The sequence below is a fragment of the Carcharodon carcharias genome, chromosome 17 (genome assembly GCF_017639515.1).
Source record: "Carcharodon carcharias isolate sCarCar2 chromosome 17, sCarCar2.pri, whole genome shotgun sequence".
NCBI lineage: Eukaryota > Metazoa > Chordata > Chondrichthyes > Lamniformes > Lamnidae > Carcharodon > Carcharodon carcharias.
In genome coordinates this window covers 51,985,820-52,002,919 of record NC_054483.1, presented here as the reverse complement: position 1 = coordinate 52,002,919, position 17,100 = coordinate 51,985,820, and the positions used below count along the sequence as shown (strand labels likewise).

The window sequence follows — 17,100 nt, the reverse complement described above, 5'->3', positions numbered from 1 at the left end:
ACACTAGGGTGTAGTCCGTCAGGACATGGAGACTTGCTAGCCTGCAGTTCCATCAGTTTGCTCAGTACTGTTTCCCTAGTGATTTCAATTTCACTAAGTTCCTTTCTCCCGTTCACCTCCTGATTTGCAGCTATTACTGGAATGTTTTTCGTATCCTCTATAGTGAACAGAGAAGCAAAATATTTGTTCATTTCTTCCACTATTTCCTTATTATCTACTATTAACTCCTCACTGTCACTCTCTAGAAGACCAACACTTACTTTACTTACTCTTTTCCTTTTAAAATACCTGTAGAAGCTCTTGTTATCCACTTTTTTTACAATTCTAGCTAGCTTCCGCTCATACTCTAATTTCTTTCTCCTGGTTAAACCATTTGGTCATTCTCTACCGTTCTTTATATTCTGACCAATCATCTGTCTCGCCACTCATCTGTGCAGAGTTGTATGCTTTTTCCTTAAGTTTGATGCTTTCCTTAACTTCTTTAGATAACCACGGATGGTAAATCCTGCTCTTAGAATTTTTCTTTATAATAGGAATGTGCTTATTCTGAATACACTGAAACATCCCCTTAAATATCTGCCACTGCTTCTCTGTTTATCTATCCTCTAGCCTAGTTTACCAGTTCACTTCAGCTAGCTCAGCTTTTATGCCTCCATAGTTGCCCATATTTAAGTTTAAAACAATAGTCTTAGACCCACTCTTCATTTCAAACCAGATGCAAATTTCAATCATATTGTGGTCACTGCTAGGGGTGCCTTTACTCTGAGGTCATTAATTAATCCTGCCACATTATACACTATCAAGTCTAATATAACCTGCTCTCTGGTTGGTTCCAGAACATGCTGCTCTAAGATTCTATCTCAAATGCATTCTAAGGACTCCTCATCCAGGCTACTACTGCCAATCTGATTTTTCCAGTCTGATGGAACCTTTCCAGAATCTAGCAAATTTTGGAAAATTAACACCAGACTACCTCATTGGCCACCTCTTTTAAGACACTAGGGTGTAGTCCGTCAGGACATGGAGACTTGCTAGCCTGCAGTTCCATCAGTTTGATTTTTCCAGTTTATATGTAGATTAAAATCACCCATGATTATTGCTGTCTCTTTATCACAAGCACACAATATTTTCTCTTTAACAATTTGTCCTACACTGTAGCTACTGTTAGGGGGCTGTAGATCACTCCCACTAGTGACTTTGTTCCCCTACTATTCCGCACCTCCACCCACACTGGTTCTATATCCCAATCTCCTGAACCAAGGCCATCTCTAACTATTGCATCAGTGTCCTTTTTGATTAACAGTGCTACGCCTCCAACTTTACCTAGCTTCCTATTCTTCTTGAATGTCAGGTACCCCTCAATATTCAGGACTCAATCTTTGTCGTTTTGCGGTATAACATCCACTCTCTTGTAATTTAGTCCTCTAGATATAAAGGCCAGCACTCCACTGGCCTTTCTGATTATTTTCTGTACCTTGCCATGACGGGTTAATATCCTATGTACATGGACACCCAAGTCTCTATGGATCTCCATTATTTCTGGCTTTACCCCATTTAGAAAGTGCCCTGTATTATTCTTTTTAGTTTCAAAGTGGCTAACCTCACACTTGTCTACTATTTACCACTGTTTTGTCCATTCTATTCACTTATCTATCTCTTATTGCAGTTTTATGCCTCTATCTACAATGTGCCTGTCTTTGTGTCATCAAGAGTTTCAGACATGCGGGTCTCTTTCCCATCATCCAAATCATTGATAACTACAATGAATAGTTGAGACCCAACAGAAATCCATTTGTGACACCACTAGTCACATCCTGTCAATTAGAGTGCCTGCATATTATCCCTACTCTCTGACATCTGCTGCTCAACCAATTTCCTAACCATGTCACTAGCTGCCTTCAATTCCATGAACCCCAGCTTTAGCTGACAGCCTCTCTCAAGGGATTTTATTGAATGCCTTCTGGAAGTCTACATTAATAACATTTATAGATATTCCGCTTTGCACTACTGTAGTCACCTCTTCAAAAATTCAATCAGGTTTGTCAGGCATTACCTACCCTTTACAAATCCATGCTGGCTCCCTCTGATCAACTGAAAAATTTCAAGGTGTTCAGAAGCTCTAACCCAAATTACAGACTCTAGAAATTTGCTGACAACACACTTAGGCTAACTGGTCTATAATATCCTGTTTTCCTACTCGCAATTTCTTAAATAGTGGAGTGAAATGAAATTTTTCCAATCTAAAAGGAACAGTTCCTGCGAGAGCTTCGGAAGATTATGGCTAAGGTATCTACAAAGTTCTCACTTACTTCCTTTAAAACCCGAGGATGAAAACCATCAGGTCCTAGGGATTTGTCATTCTTTAACTCCATTATTTTCTTCATTACCGTTATTTTGCTTGCATACATTTTGGTGAGCTCCCATTGCTCATTCAGTATTATTTTCTTATAATGCCTGGCATGCTATCCTTTTCCTTTGTTGTACATACTGACACAAAGTAATTTTTCCACTATTTCCTCATTTTCATTTAAAACTAGGGTTGCCAATCATCCATGGCTGACTTGGAGTCTCCAGGGATTGAAGGTCAATCTCCAGGACATTGCCGTGTGCAACCCTGGCCTGCAGCGGTTCAAGGCAGCAGCTCACCACTACCTTCTCAAGGACAATTAGAGATGGGCAATAAATGCTGGCCTAGCCAGCAATGCCCACATCCCATGAATAATTTTTTTAAAAATCCTGGAAAAACATCTATAGTCATGTTTAACAAATGTTCTTTGAATATTTCTCTTTACCAGATATAATTTTTAAAAATATTATTCATTCACAGGGTGTGGGCTTCGCTGGCTGGGCCAGCATTTATTGCCCATCCCTAATTGCCCTTGAGAAGGTGGCGGTGAGCTGCCTTCTTGAACCGCTGTTGTCCATCTGGTGTCGGTACACCCACAGTGTTGTTAGGGAGGAAGTTCCAGGATCCTGACCCAGCGACAGTGAAGGAATGGTGATATATTTCCAAGTCAGGATGGTGTGTGGCTTGGAGGGGAACTTCCAGGTGGTGGGGTTCCCATGTGTCTGCTGCCCTTGCCCTTCTAGATGGTACTGGTTGTGGGTTTGGAAGGTGCTGTCGAAGGAGCCTTAGTGAATTCCTGCAGTGCATCTTATAGATGGTACATACTGCTGCTACTGTGCGTCGGTGGTGGAGGGAGTGAATGTTTGTGGATAGGGTGCCAATCAAGCGGGCTGCTTTCTTCTGGAAGGTGTCAAGTTTCTTGAGTGTTGTAGGAGCTGCAGTCATCTAGGCAAGTGGGGAGTATTCCATCACACTCCTGATTTGTGCCTTGTAGATGGTGGACAGGCTTTGGGGAGTCAGGAGGTGAGTTACTCGTCACACGATTCCTAACCTCTGACCTGCTCTTGCAACCACAGTATTTAAATGGCTAGTGCAGTTCAGTTTCTGCTTAATGGTAACCCCCAGGATGTTGATAGTGGGAGATTCAGCGATGGTAATGCCACTGAACGTCAAGTGCGATAGTTAGATTCTCTCTTATTGGAAATGGTCATTGCCTGGTACTTGTGTGGCATGAATGTTACTTGCCACTTGTCAGCCCAATCCTGGATATTGTCCAGGTCTTGCTGCATTATCACTTCAGTATCTGAGACTCACAAATGGTGAACATTCAGCGAACATACCCACTTCTGACCTTATGATGGAAGGGAGGTCATTGATGAAGCAGCTGAAGATGGTCGCGCCGAGGATGCTACCCTGAGGAACTCCTGCAGTGATGTCCTGGAGCTGAGATGACTGACCTCCAGCAACCACAACTATCTTCCTTTGTGCTAGGTATGACTCCAGCCAGTGCAGAGTTTTCCTCCCAATTCCCATTGACTCCAGTTTTGCTAGGGCTCCTTGATGTCACAGTCAGTCAAAGGCGGCCTTGGTGTCAGAGGCAGTCACTCTCACCTCATCTCGGGAGTTCAGCTCTTTTGTCTATGTTTGAAGCAAGGTTGTAATGAAGTCAGGAGCTGAGTGGCCCTGGTGAAACCCAAACTGGACGTCAGTGAGCAGGTTATTGCTGAGCAAGTGCTGCTTGATAGCAGTTTTGATAACCCCTTCCATTACTTTACTGATAATTGAGTGAAGATTGATGGGGCAGTAAATTGGTTGGGTTGGATTTGTCCTGCTTTTTGCGTACAGGACATACCTGGGAAATTTTACACATTGCCGGGTAGATGCGAATGTTGTAGCTGTACTGGAGCAGCTTGGCTAGGGGTGCTTATTGCCAGAATATTGTCAGGGTCGATACCATTTGCAGTATCTAGTGCCTTCATCTGTTTCTTGATATCACGTGGAGTGAATTGAATTGACTGAAGACTGGCATCTATGATGCTGGGGACCTCCGGAGGCCAAGATGGATCATCCACTTGGCACTTCTGACTGAAGACTGTAGCAAATGCTTATCTTGATAAAATATTGAAAATAGGGCAAAAAAAAAAGCCATTTGTCTGACAATCAAGCATCATCCAATTGGGTAATGAGTCTTTTTGCTTTCCAATTGGTGCAGGAAGGCTGTGCATCACAAGGAGGGATGTGTTTGCTGACTAACTGCTGGAGTGTTGGAACAAGTCGTGTGATCAAACCTCTAGGAATACATTTAATCACAGATGACAACCCTAAGTATCACTTATCAGTTTTCAAGGGACCATTTGTTGTGCTCCTGAGTATCCTCTTTTTCCTAATATAATTGTAAAAGTTGTGTTGATTTTGATATCGCTGGCATGTTTCTTTTCATATTCACTTTTCAGTTAGCTCTTACTATCTGTTTTGCCACCTTTTGCTGTTCTGTCTCTCTCTCTCAGTAACCAGCAATTCAACTGTTCTATGCTTTTTCTTTTAGCTTTACATTGTTCATTACTGCTTTAGTTGTCCATGACTTTTTAAAAATAAAGCAGAGCTTTTGCCTCTTGTTATGAAATCCAACTTAAAATTCGAGAGAGCAGAGGTTGGGAACTCATCCTGCAAACCTCAGTTTCCACGCATGCGCAGACCGGGAGAGGGCTGCACATGCACAGTTCAGCATTTTAAGTTCTTCGGGCTCAGCTGACCTGCACAAAAAGAAAAAGATAGCGGGAAGCCCTGGGTCATGTGAGCTAGGAGTGAAGCACCATTGTGGACACATGTTCCAAGCAGGGGGCTGGGAGAGAGGAGAGAGAGAGGTCCCAAAGGGAGAGGGGACAGGGAGAGGTCCCAAAAGAAGTGTTCCAGACGGGGACAGGAAGACGTCCCAGCTAAGACCAAAAGAAAGAGGAGCCGAGAAAGAGGCACCAAGCAGAAAAAGGGCTGCAGTTGGCAGACTTTAAGTACCGAGGGCTTGGGAGAAGCCCTGAAGATCCAAGGGGGCAGCCAAGGATTGGTGACACTGTGCTGAGGGACGCTGAGGTGAAGGTACTCCTTTGGAGCAGTGGTGCTCAACTCAGCACAGCTGAAGAGCTGGAGATGTGCTTGTAAGTTGGTGCTTCAGTGCATAGTTGGGAATCCAGGGGAACGGAGATGAGACTGAAACCCTAAGAGGTGGGCTGTCGTTGATGCTGTCCAAATTGACGCGACTTTTGGAGAGGATTCCAAGGCAAAAACTCAGGAGGTGAAGACGGAAATCCCTCGAGAGAGACAGAGTTTCACAAGATTGGTTGACTCACAGTGTTTACTGATGTCTGGGTGGGTTGTTGAGAAATCCATCAACCATGTCCTGGTTGCATTTGCCATTTTGTGTGCAGTGTGATGTTTTCAACTACGGTTTGCCTGTTAATTCACAAGTACCTTATATTAACTCTGAACGTTAGAGTAAAAGATAGATACTGTAAATTGTTTTATCATTCTGACCTTGTAAAGTTTATTTTTGATTGTTCAAAACCTGTGGAATCTTGTGGTTTTATTCTGTTAGCAAGTATCTTGAATCTTAAACTTAATTGACTTGAAACAAACATTACCAAAATCTTGGAGGTTTGATCTAGGATCATAACACCCTTAAGAGGTGACTCTGTAACCCAACGAATTCATTTCTGATCATCTATCGACAAACCCATTAACATATTTACCTAGTTACTGAGGACGATCTCTGTCCCATCCCCACTAAAATCAGTCTTACCTAAATTGAGATTCTTAATTGTTGTTTTGTATTTCATTCTTTCAAACACCACATTGATCTCAATCATATAGGATCACTATTAGATAAATGCTCACAGACAGCTGTTAGATCTGTCCCGTTCCCCATGCCTGAATCTAATATGGCCTGCTCCCTTGTTGGTTCTACAACATATTGTTGCAGGAAACTATTCTCAACACACTCAAGAAATACTCAACCTTTTAGCCGCTTGTCTGCTTTTCCCAAACTATCCCCATTTAACCCACCCTGTCTTTGCTATTTACTTGCCTAATCCTGTATTTATACAATCTATGACTTCACAGCTACTACTAGACAACTGGTGCACAACTTCCTTTGCCTAAATTATTTTCTATTTTAAAATTTTACCCATTGAGTAAACACTTCCTGTTTATACCTCTCCTTATATTCTCTCATGCCAATTAATGAATTTCATCCTTAAACATTAAGCCTACTGCCCCCCCTCTACCACTCTCCCGATATTCCCTGTAAACCTTTTAACCTGGTTTAATTCCATTTCCAATCCTGACAGTCTTGCAGCCAGGTCTCATAAAATGGAATGCCACTTTCCCACACCACTCCTTCAACCATGTGTTCAACTCCTTTATCTGCTTATCCTTGTGCCAATGTGCATGTGGCTCGGGAAATAATAGTGATTATAACCTTTGAGATCCTGTGTTTTTCTTAAATTTAGCTCCTAATACTCTTGGAGCAGAACCTCTAGTCTACTCTTTCCTATGCTGTTGGCTCCAACATAGACCACAATGACTGGACCCGTCCCTTCCCTCTGCAATATTCTTCATGGGCTTATTAGGGACCAAAAAGGTAATGGTGGTAGAAGACCTGGCCATGGTCCTTCATGAATACTTTGCGTCTGTCTTCACAGAAGTGGGGAATGATGCAGATAACATAGTTAAGAATGAGACATTTGTAATATTAGATGGAATAAACTCGTAAGGGAGGAAATGCTCAAGTGTTTAGCATCTTTGAAAGTGGATAAATCATCAGGCCTGGGTGAAATATATCCCAAGCTAAGAGAAACAAAGGAGGAAATAGTGGAGGCTCTGATAATCATTTTCCAATTTTCCCTGGATATAGGGATGCTGCAGGAGGACTGGAGGGCTGCCAACGTTGTACAATCGTTTTACAAGGGATAGCCTGAGTAATTAGAAGCCAGTCTGCCTAATCTCAGTATCGCGCAAATTATTGGAAAAATTTCAGAGGGACAGTATAAATTCCACTTAGAAAGACACAAAGTAATCAAGGGTGGTCAATGTGGATGTGTTATGGGAAGATTGTGTCTGACTAACTTGAGTAAATTGTTGAGGTGGAAACAAGGAGGGTCAATGAGACTGGCTCGTTTGTTGTAATCTGCATGGATTTTATTCACAAACAATGAGGTCCTTCATCGTGTTGAACTCAACAGGATGGAGACCACCCTCCAGAAAATTCTATTCAAATGGGCAGACCATGTCTCCCACATGGATGATTACCGAATCCCCAAACAGATCTTCCATAGAGAACTGTCTCAGAGCAAACAATATCAAAGTGGTTAGTACAAGTGATCCAACGATGCCATTCTTTTTTAAGAGCCTTACAAACTCCAGCACTGCACACAGCCTCACTTTGGAAAACACTGTAGCTGGCCCATGTGAAGGCAAGCACCGGGATTTGGTTCAACATGTTTCGAAGACCATCCATGTTAAACTTGCAACGTGCCCAGAGGAAGGCCAGAGGTGATGCAGCAGCAGTAGTTCTCCCAAGCACCAACAGTGACATGAACAGTTCGTTAGACATAAACGCACAAATGAGAATCTACAAGATGATGAAGTCACTTACAGCTTGGACATACACGAATAACAAGGAGTCTACCACCATTACATGGATTTTAACAAGGCTTTTGGTAAGGCCCTACATATCAGAATTGACAGAAAGTTAAAAGCTCATGGCATTCAAGGAAAAGTGGCAAGTTGGATCCAAAATTGCTCAAAGCCAGGAAGTGAAAGGTTATGATTGGCAGGTGTTTTTGTGACTGGAAGGCAGTTTCCAGTGGGGCTCCACAGGGCTCAACATTGTGTCCTTTACTTCTTGTATATATCAATGATTTAGACTTAAACTTATGGGACATGATTAAGATGTTTGCAGATGATACAAAACTTGGCCATGGAATTGGTCGTGATGAAAAAGGCTGTAGACTGCAGGAAGATAATAATGGACTGTCCAGGTGGGGGAAAAAGTTGCAAATGGAATTCAATCGGAAGTGAGATAATGCATTTGGGAAGGACAAACAAGGCAAGCGGACACACAATAAATGGTAGGATATTGAGAACTGTAAAGGAGCACAGGAAACTTGTCCACAATTATCTGAAAGTAGCAGGACAGGTAACTAATGTTGTTACGAATGTATATGGTATACTTTCCTTTATTAGCCAAGATACAGAGTAGCAAGGATGTGCTAGAATCGTGTAGGACACTCGTTTGGGAGCAGCTAGAGGACCATGTACAATTCTGCTTGTTACATTATAGGAAGGATGTGATTGCATGAGAGAAGGTATAGAAGAGATTTACAAGGATATTGCCAGGACTGGAGAATTTTAGCTATCGAGAAAGGTGAGATAGGCTTGAGTTGTTTATTATTACCTGAGCATTTTAAGACAGAGAAAGCTGAGGGGAGATTTAATTGAGGTTTATAAAATTATAAGGAAATACAGTGGATAGGAAGGACCTATTTTGCTTAGTAGAGGCGTCAATAACTAGGGGACATAGATTTAAAGTAATCAGTAGAAGGATTAAAGGGGAGTCGATGAGAAATGTTTTCACCCACAGTGTGGTTGGAGCTAGAGCTCACTTCCTGAAAGCATGGTAGAGACAGAAATGCTCATCACATTTAAAAATTACTTGGATGTGCACTTGATTTGCTAGAACCTGTAGGGTTATTGACCAAGAGCTGGAAAGTGGCATAACATTGAATAACTATTTTTCTGCCAACACGCTAGGCTGAATGACCTCCTTTTGTACTGTAAATTTCTATAATTCTATACCCCTTATCCCGGCAATATACCATCCTGCTTACAAAGGATGCTTTCTTCTCTACATTTATTGAATCCCCTACAACTATCACATTACACATCCCCTCCTCTTTTTGGATAAGCTCTTGCTGAAGGTGCCATGGCCCACAAGGTATCCTTTCAACAGTCTTTCTCCATATTCTCACACGTAGGAAGCACAATTTGCCTGTTGGATAGTGTAGTAGGGTCTGGTGTGTACAGGGTTAGTGCAGGACTGAGTACAATACCACATACACAGTGATGTAAGAAGGCACATGACCCTGAGTCAGGGTCAGTCTGGAGACGTACAGAGATTTGTAAAGACTTAGGATAGAGTCAGCTCCACAACGGCATACATGTAAACTGTGGAGGGTACAGGTATGAGTTGTTAATAAAGGCTTTCTGTTAATATGCTCAAGACTATGAAGCCTCGTTCATGGTGTCTGAAGCAGGACTCTTCAGATCGGATCAGTTTCTGCACATCTTAACTCTCTATCTCACCTGGATCCCCTTACTCTGTACCTTATCAGTCAAATCAACCCCATTTCTCATCCTACACCTCTCTAAGAAGTGTGACCAAGGTCTGGAGCAAACTGTTCAGATACTCCTGACCCTCCATTCTGTGCCTGAGTGTCCCCAACTCGCACCTCAGTTCAATGGCTCTGAGCTGGAGAAGTTAGAGGTGGCATGTCTGCTTGGTAAAATCTCACTGTGCACAAACTCCCACATGCTGCAGGTTAGACAAACCACCTGCTCTGTCATATCATGGTTTACATTTATTTATAGACAATTAAGTTTTATCCTTTATTTTTACACTGCTCTAAGAACCAAAACACTGAACAAAATTTAAAATACTAACTGCCTCAAGCTTATGTGAACCATGCAAGTATTAAAGGAAAAAAGAGCCAGCTGCTTCTGTGGTGAACTCCCACTCTCACCAAATTCTCAGCTTCTCACTCTGTTCCCATTATGCTTGGGACTTATGCAGATAATCTACTTTACACACGTTTTTTGACCCGCACCCAAGTTACAACTGATCAGTCAGCTTGCAGCTCTCAGTTACCACCCTCACTCCAGACGATCCCTTACTGCTGATTGACTTTACCTTGGATATGGAAGGTAAAGGGGTGACCTAAATGAGGGGTTTAAGATGACTAATGGATTTGATAGAGTAGATCAAAGGAAACTATTCTCTGTGGTGGGGGAAGAGTTCAGAATGAAGAGGCCAGCACCTTAAAATTAAAGCTAAGGCACTCAGAGGTGGAATCAGGAAACAATTCTCCACGTAACAACTTACATTCATATAGTGCCCTTAAAACTGTAAAACATTCAAGGCACTTCAAAAGAGTGTCATCAAACAAAACTTGACATCTCACCACATTGGGAGATATTAAATGACTGCAAGCCTGGTCAGAGGGACAGGTCTTGTCTTAAAGGTGGAAAGAAAAATAGAGACAATTAGGGAGGGAGTTCCAGAGCTTATCATCCCAGCAGCTGAATCCACGGGTGTCAATGGTAGGGGCGATTAAAATCAGACATGTGAAGAGTCCAGAATTGAAGGCATAAAATGAAGGCCAAATGACTCCTGTTCCTATTTCTTATGTTCTTAATAAAAATATGGGAGCCTAGGCTTTATAAGTAGAAGCACAGTACAAAAGCCAGTAAGTTATATTAACCCGATAGTTTAGCCGCTACTGGTGTATTGTGTGTAATTCTGAGTGCCACACTTCAGGATGGATATGAAGAATGTGGTTTACCTGAATAAGGAGATTGGGTAGTCTGGAGAAGTTGGGCTACTCTCTACAGAGCAAGGAAAGCTCAGAGGAGATTTGATAAAGATGTTTATTTACTCTATCTGAACTCTTCATGAGTTTAAAGAGAAACCTGTTTCCAATGATTGATAACAGAGGGTAGAGAAGTAAAGTAATTGGCAAACGAACTAGAGGTGACAGGAGGAAAAAATGTTTTCATCCAATGGATGATTAGGATTGGGAGGGCACTGCTGATCGGGGCAGGCGATGTTACAGACTTGGAAGTAGTTGCGCTTAGTGATTGTGTGGACGTGTGGTCTGAAGCTCATCCCAAAGTTAAATGCACCACCAAGGTTGCCATCAGTGGCTCAGCCTCTCACAGTGGCCAGGGAGAGGAACTGAGTGGCTAGAGAACAGTGGCTAGAGAACAGTGTATATGGCAGAGACCAAAGGCTATGGGCAGAACTTTCTGTGCCTGCTGGCGTGGGCATACTCGACAGCATGGGCAGAGAATTGGCGAGAAGACCAAGAATCTGTTAACGACGTTGTGCTCAGCCTGTCAATGGCGGGCCTCGTTTCCCACCATCAGACATCGGGAACCTTGTTGTAATACAGCTGCATATCATTATAAGGCTAGGCCGCCAGACTCATGCCCCAACGTTGGATCATTCCCCCCACATCAGCGTGGTTGCACACCGTGTTTCACAACTACACATGCACCTGGTGAGCTGCACTTCACTCAGGACTTCAAGGTTTGTTTGTCTACCTTGCTTTGAGCAGCACTCGTGGTCATCATCAACAGGCTTCACAGACAGCACCACAGCATTTTAGGGTGGTTCACAATCAGGTCTCCACCTGTCAGGCCAGCCATAAGGCAGGGGTGGCTTTGTACAGCTGCAGTGCTAGGGCTTGCTTGGGGAAGGGGAGGGGGGAGGAGGGGCCTCAGGCAAGGGAAGACGCTGCAGGCCGAGGGCTGTACTGGGGAAGGCGGTATCCCAGGGGTGTGTGTGGGGACACATGTTGATCTGTGCAAGTGGCCTCAAGATGGTGATGGCTGAGGAGGCAGTCTCCTGAGGAGATTAGGCCAGATGGAGATGTGAGGATATGTGTGTGAGAATGGGTGGTGAAGTCCCTTGAGCTGGCAGTGAGTGAGATGCCAGTGACTCTGTGATGGGTTTGAGTGTGTGAGTTTAGAGTGATGAGATGGTTGCCATACCCTGGCGGCAGGGATGAAAATGTTCATCCTCTTTCTGCATTGGATGGCCAACCTCATCTGTGCAGCATTGGCACTGATCACCACTGCCATCGCCTACAAAGTCGGAGTGGTAGTCTTGCTGCCCCTCCTACGGCCAGAACGGGGCTAGAGGACATCAAGGCAGGCCTCCACAGGGTCCAAAAGGCACTCAAGGGACACATCACTACACCTGGGGGCTGCAGTCTTCTTGCCATTCAGAGCCACGTCTTATTTGCAGCAGTCCTGGGCTGGAAGGTGCGCGTGCGGCTATACTTTAAATGTGGCGCCTAGCATGATACAGCAGCGAGGTGACAGCATGGTGGATGGTCCTGCCTGCCATCAAAACGGTGTGTTTCCCAGGAATGCATAATTAATGAGATTAAGTGGGATCATACCTGGCCGCTATTGCATTTAGTGAAAATCTGGGATGATTCCTCCATATGGCTTTGGTGTTCCCAATATTTGGACGGAGGAAATTTCTGCTCATTCAGGACTGATGTCGAACAAACAATCTGGCAATCTAGGGACAGTGGTAAGACAATGATGTGAAAATTAGGAATTCTTTCCGTAAAGATTATTGAAGCTAGGTCAAGTGAAAATTTCAAAACTGAGGCTGAGAGATTTTTGTTAGGTAAGGGTATCAGGGCTATCAGAATCAAATTGGGTCACCAGTCAGATACAGATCAGCCATGAGCTAAATGAATGACAGAATAGGCTCAATGGTCTGGGTGACCTTCTCCTGTTTCTATGTTTCATTTAGACCCATTTGTTTTTTTTTAAGTTAGCTAAACTGACTGCAGAGAGATTTTCAGAAAGGTATCCATTTTGAATGGAGTCTCAGTATCAAGGCTTACACCAACGAGAAAGTTGAAACTTTTCTAGATTTCATTCCAATGTCCATTGTACTATAATTAATTTTATATTTGTTTTGGGGAAAAGATAGATCTTTTTCATTTTGTGCCTTCAGCCTCCTTCTCGCCATCCCAAATGATTATCTTAGAAACAGGCCATTCAGCTCATCAAGTCTGTGCTGGTATTTTTCTCCACAAGCCACCCAAGTCTAAAACTAATCTCCTGTTCACTCGCCCATAACAAGCTATCAGATGAAACTTTAGGCTAGAATTTCACATACAAATGCTTAACGTGCCTGCACTACAGTCCTGTGTGCTGCAGTTCCACACAGGCAAGGGCAGTCTATGTTAAAACTACATTACTATAGAGGCTTCCAGCATACAAGGCCAGCGCTATGATGCAATGCATTTCAAATCAAAAGGGAGTGGGCTGAACAAACGGGTCAGAAGAAATGGTACCCTGGAGCTTTCTGTCACAGAGCACGGCTGCAGCAACTGCTGTTGGGCCCACTAGGGGCGGGGAGACGGCCGGGTTATTTTAATAGGACAGCGAAGGGCCATGAACCATCAGCTCTTCAGCTGCCTGGGCACGGTGGCAGGGCAATGTGTCAGGCCTCCCAGGTACACCGGGGAGACAGCGTCAGATGTGCCACCTAGTCCAAGAAAACCTGCAGGGGACAGTTAGCATTCTGCAATGTAGTGAAAGTGAAGGTCACTGCTGCCCTCAGATGAATTGCCAAAGGCCTACACACAAGGCACTGATAGGAACTTGATTTTCAGTGCAAGGAAAGTCACAGATCACAAGTGACAGTAGAAGTGAATCCATTATACGCAGTTGTAACATGACAGAGGTGTACGTTTTTGTACGGATTTGTTTCCGCTCACTTTATTAACGGCTCCTTAGTTCACCTCTGTCTGGAACATTCTCGGTCAATGTTTAAACAGTGTGTTATACTTATGTTACAGTATGGAGCCAGTAATGCTGAAATAGTTCAGTCCTATCAATGTTGGTTTGCTTTTTTTACAAGACTGGGTACAATGCAAAGCTGGACGTCTACACCAACAGAACGACTTTACTCTTGGCCTCCACAAAAGGAGACACTGCTTTAAACAGACTCCATCAGCCGCTGTGCTCGCTGACCAACACAGGACCCCGATCCGTCAATGTCCCTATTTCAAAACACTCATCCTCATGTTCAAACCTTTCCATAGGCCTTGCCCCCCCCCCTCCTTATCTCAGTAACTTCTTCACCTCTACAACCCTCCGAGAATCCTGAGTTCCTCTAACTCTGGTGCATTGCTGCTTTCGATGCCCCACTATCACTGGTCATGCCTTCAGCTGCCTAGGCCCTAACCTCTGGAATGCCCTTCCAAAACCGCTCTACCTCTTTCCCTTGTTGATTAAAAGCTCTCTGACCAATCTTTGTCACCTGCCCTAAAGTCATCTTCAGGGACAATTTTAGCCTGATTACACTCCTGTGAAATTGTCTCCTTGGGAACATTTTACTCGTTTAACAATGCTACAAAAATACAAGCTTTATTGGTAAAACAGGCTCCAAACAGTCTGCCCTCATGTAGGGCAGTGGAGTGGTTTCACCACCTCAGACTGGTAGTAAGCAATAGATACAGTAACCTGTTCCCTGAGATTGAAGGCCCCCATATGTTGCCCTCTGGTAGGTGTGGGTGCAGGCACAATAAAAACCCCTGCCCAGAATATTTAGGAGCAAAATCTTGCTGCTTTACTTGTCTTACACATAGATGGACCTCCGAGAGAGAACTTGAATAAACAGATCTTGCTGAAGGAATAGCACGTCCCCATTCACCACCAGAAGGGCATCTCAAGGACAATTAAAGTGGGAAACAAATGTTGGCCTTGCCAGTGATGCTCACATTGCATGAACGAATAAAAAAAATCCCTGAGCCAGTAAAATTTTTGTCTTTATATGGACTGTATCAAATAACTACACTCCCTTCACAACTCTACTGAAGACGTAGGGAGTTCTTCTGCAGTCCAGGTCAAGGTCCCTGAATCGACATCACCAAAAACACGTTAGCTTATTACTCATTCATCTGCTGTCTGTGGGATCATGCAGTGCACAAAATGGCTGCCGCATTTGCCAGCAGAACGGCAACTGCATTTCAAGACTGTGTGTTCATGGGTGTGAAGTGCTTTGGAACAGACCAGGGATATCGCTACCACAAGTGCTTGTCCCTTCCTTCACTTCCATATGGTCTTAAATCAGTTGATAAGAGTTTTGCTGAGGGCCCTCAACATAAGTATGATGTGTCCAATGACCAGGAACATCTGGCAAGATAGTCGTTGCTTCACAATCATTAGAGTGTGAAAGATAGTACAAGCAGTTTCACCTTAAACTTTAAAACCTATCCCTGTTTCCTCGAGTCATATACCACCAATATTAAACCACATTCACTTCAATTTTTTTAAACTATTATCAAGAATGTAACGAAAAGGGTTCAAGGTTGCTGTGCAGCGCAGTACCAAGATTGAAAAGACATTAAGTTAATGAGATGATGCTCAGCTTTGATTTTAAAAGCCTGAAGGAAAGATTGGGGGAGATGAGGTGTTTTTGCAGTTCTGCAGCTCCTTAAAGGGTGAGATAAGAATGGGAGACTGTGTAACAATTCTTAATTTCAACTTAGTGGGAATATAGGATGGTATATTTGGAGTTCAAAAGGGCAAAGTGAGGAAAGGTCTGAAATGCAATGTTGTTGCTGATTAAATTGAGAAAGATGGGATAGGTTGTGAGAGCGATTGGACCTTCCTGGAGCTGGGGGAGAGATTATTAAAAGGGAATTTTAAAAATATACTTTCACAGGATGTGGGTGTTGCTGGCTAGGCCAACATTTATTGCCCAACCCTAGTTGCCCTTGAGACGGTGGTGGTGAGCTGCCTTCTTGAACCGCTGCAGCCCATATGGTGGGGTATGTTGAGTAGAATGGGCCTATACTTTCTGGAGTTTAGAACAATGAGGTTATCTCATTGAACCACAAATTTCTGAAGGGGCCTGACAGGGTAGGCACTGAGAGGATTGTTTCCCCTGGCTGGAGAGCCTAGAACCTGGGCATGGTCTCACGTTAAGGAGGTAACCATTTTGGACAGAGATGAGGAGAAACTTCTTCAATCGGGGGTTGTGAATTTTTGGAATTCTCTGCCCTAGAGTTCTGTGGACGCTCAGTCTTTGAGTAAATTTCAGACTGCAATCAATAAATTTTTGGACTCTAAGGAATATGGGGATCGGGCAGGAAAATGGAGTTGAGGTGGAGGATTAGTGACAATCTTATTAATTGGTGGAGCAGGCTTGCAGGGCCCTATGGCATACTCTTGCTTTTTATGCCTTATGCCCATTGGATGTTAAGCTGTTCCTTCTGCCCTGTCCGTTAATGTGAGAGAAGTGTTTAAAGCCTCTCTCCAGATAGCAAGCTTTACTCCGCCTTCAATAGATTTGGCTGCCAAGGGAGAGGGGAAAAGGTATATTTTCATTGAAGAGGAAACTGTTTCACTTAAACACACAGGACATACTGAGTGGTATGGAATAGACTCCCTTGTGAGAGTGGAAGCAATTAATGTTAATTCATTCAAATGCAAATTAGCTAGATTTCATTCAGAAAATGTTATTTTGGGATACTCTGAGTAATTTGAGAAATGACAGGTGGTAAGTTTAGCATGTTCGGGGGTGTGCGTGAACAGGTGATTTTGGATTTATGGTTTCCAAAGCTCTCCACACAGGGGCTTTCCTCACTTCATGACTGGGTCTGCTGTAACTTTTTTTTTGTTATCTTGGTCTGTTATCGACTCACTGATAGAGATTGATTGTTGTGATTAGTCAACAGCCCCATTAAAATTAGATCATGCAGCTACAAGCATGGTGGAAGGCAAACTTAGATAGACCATTGTCATTTTTCATCTGTCAATTTCGATGACCCTAAGTGAGGTGAAAAATGTTGATGAGTGAAGGTGATAAGGTCGGCCATCACAGGTTAAGAGATGAAAGGCACTGGCTAAACTTGCAAGAGACATGGAGGGGCTGTGGCATTTCTTTG

The 17,100-nt window shown here is 43.4% G+C and overlaps 1 long non-coding RNA gene across 1 annotated transcript in view; it reads left to right on the top strand.

The window, feature by feature from the left end:
• The window catches only part of LOC121289782, a 71,796-nt gene that overhangs the window by 25,587 nt on the left and 29,109 nt on the right, over positions 1-17,100 (top strand). The gene's annotated exons all lie outside the window — the stretch shown is intronic.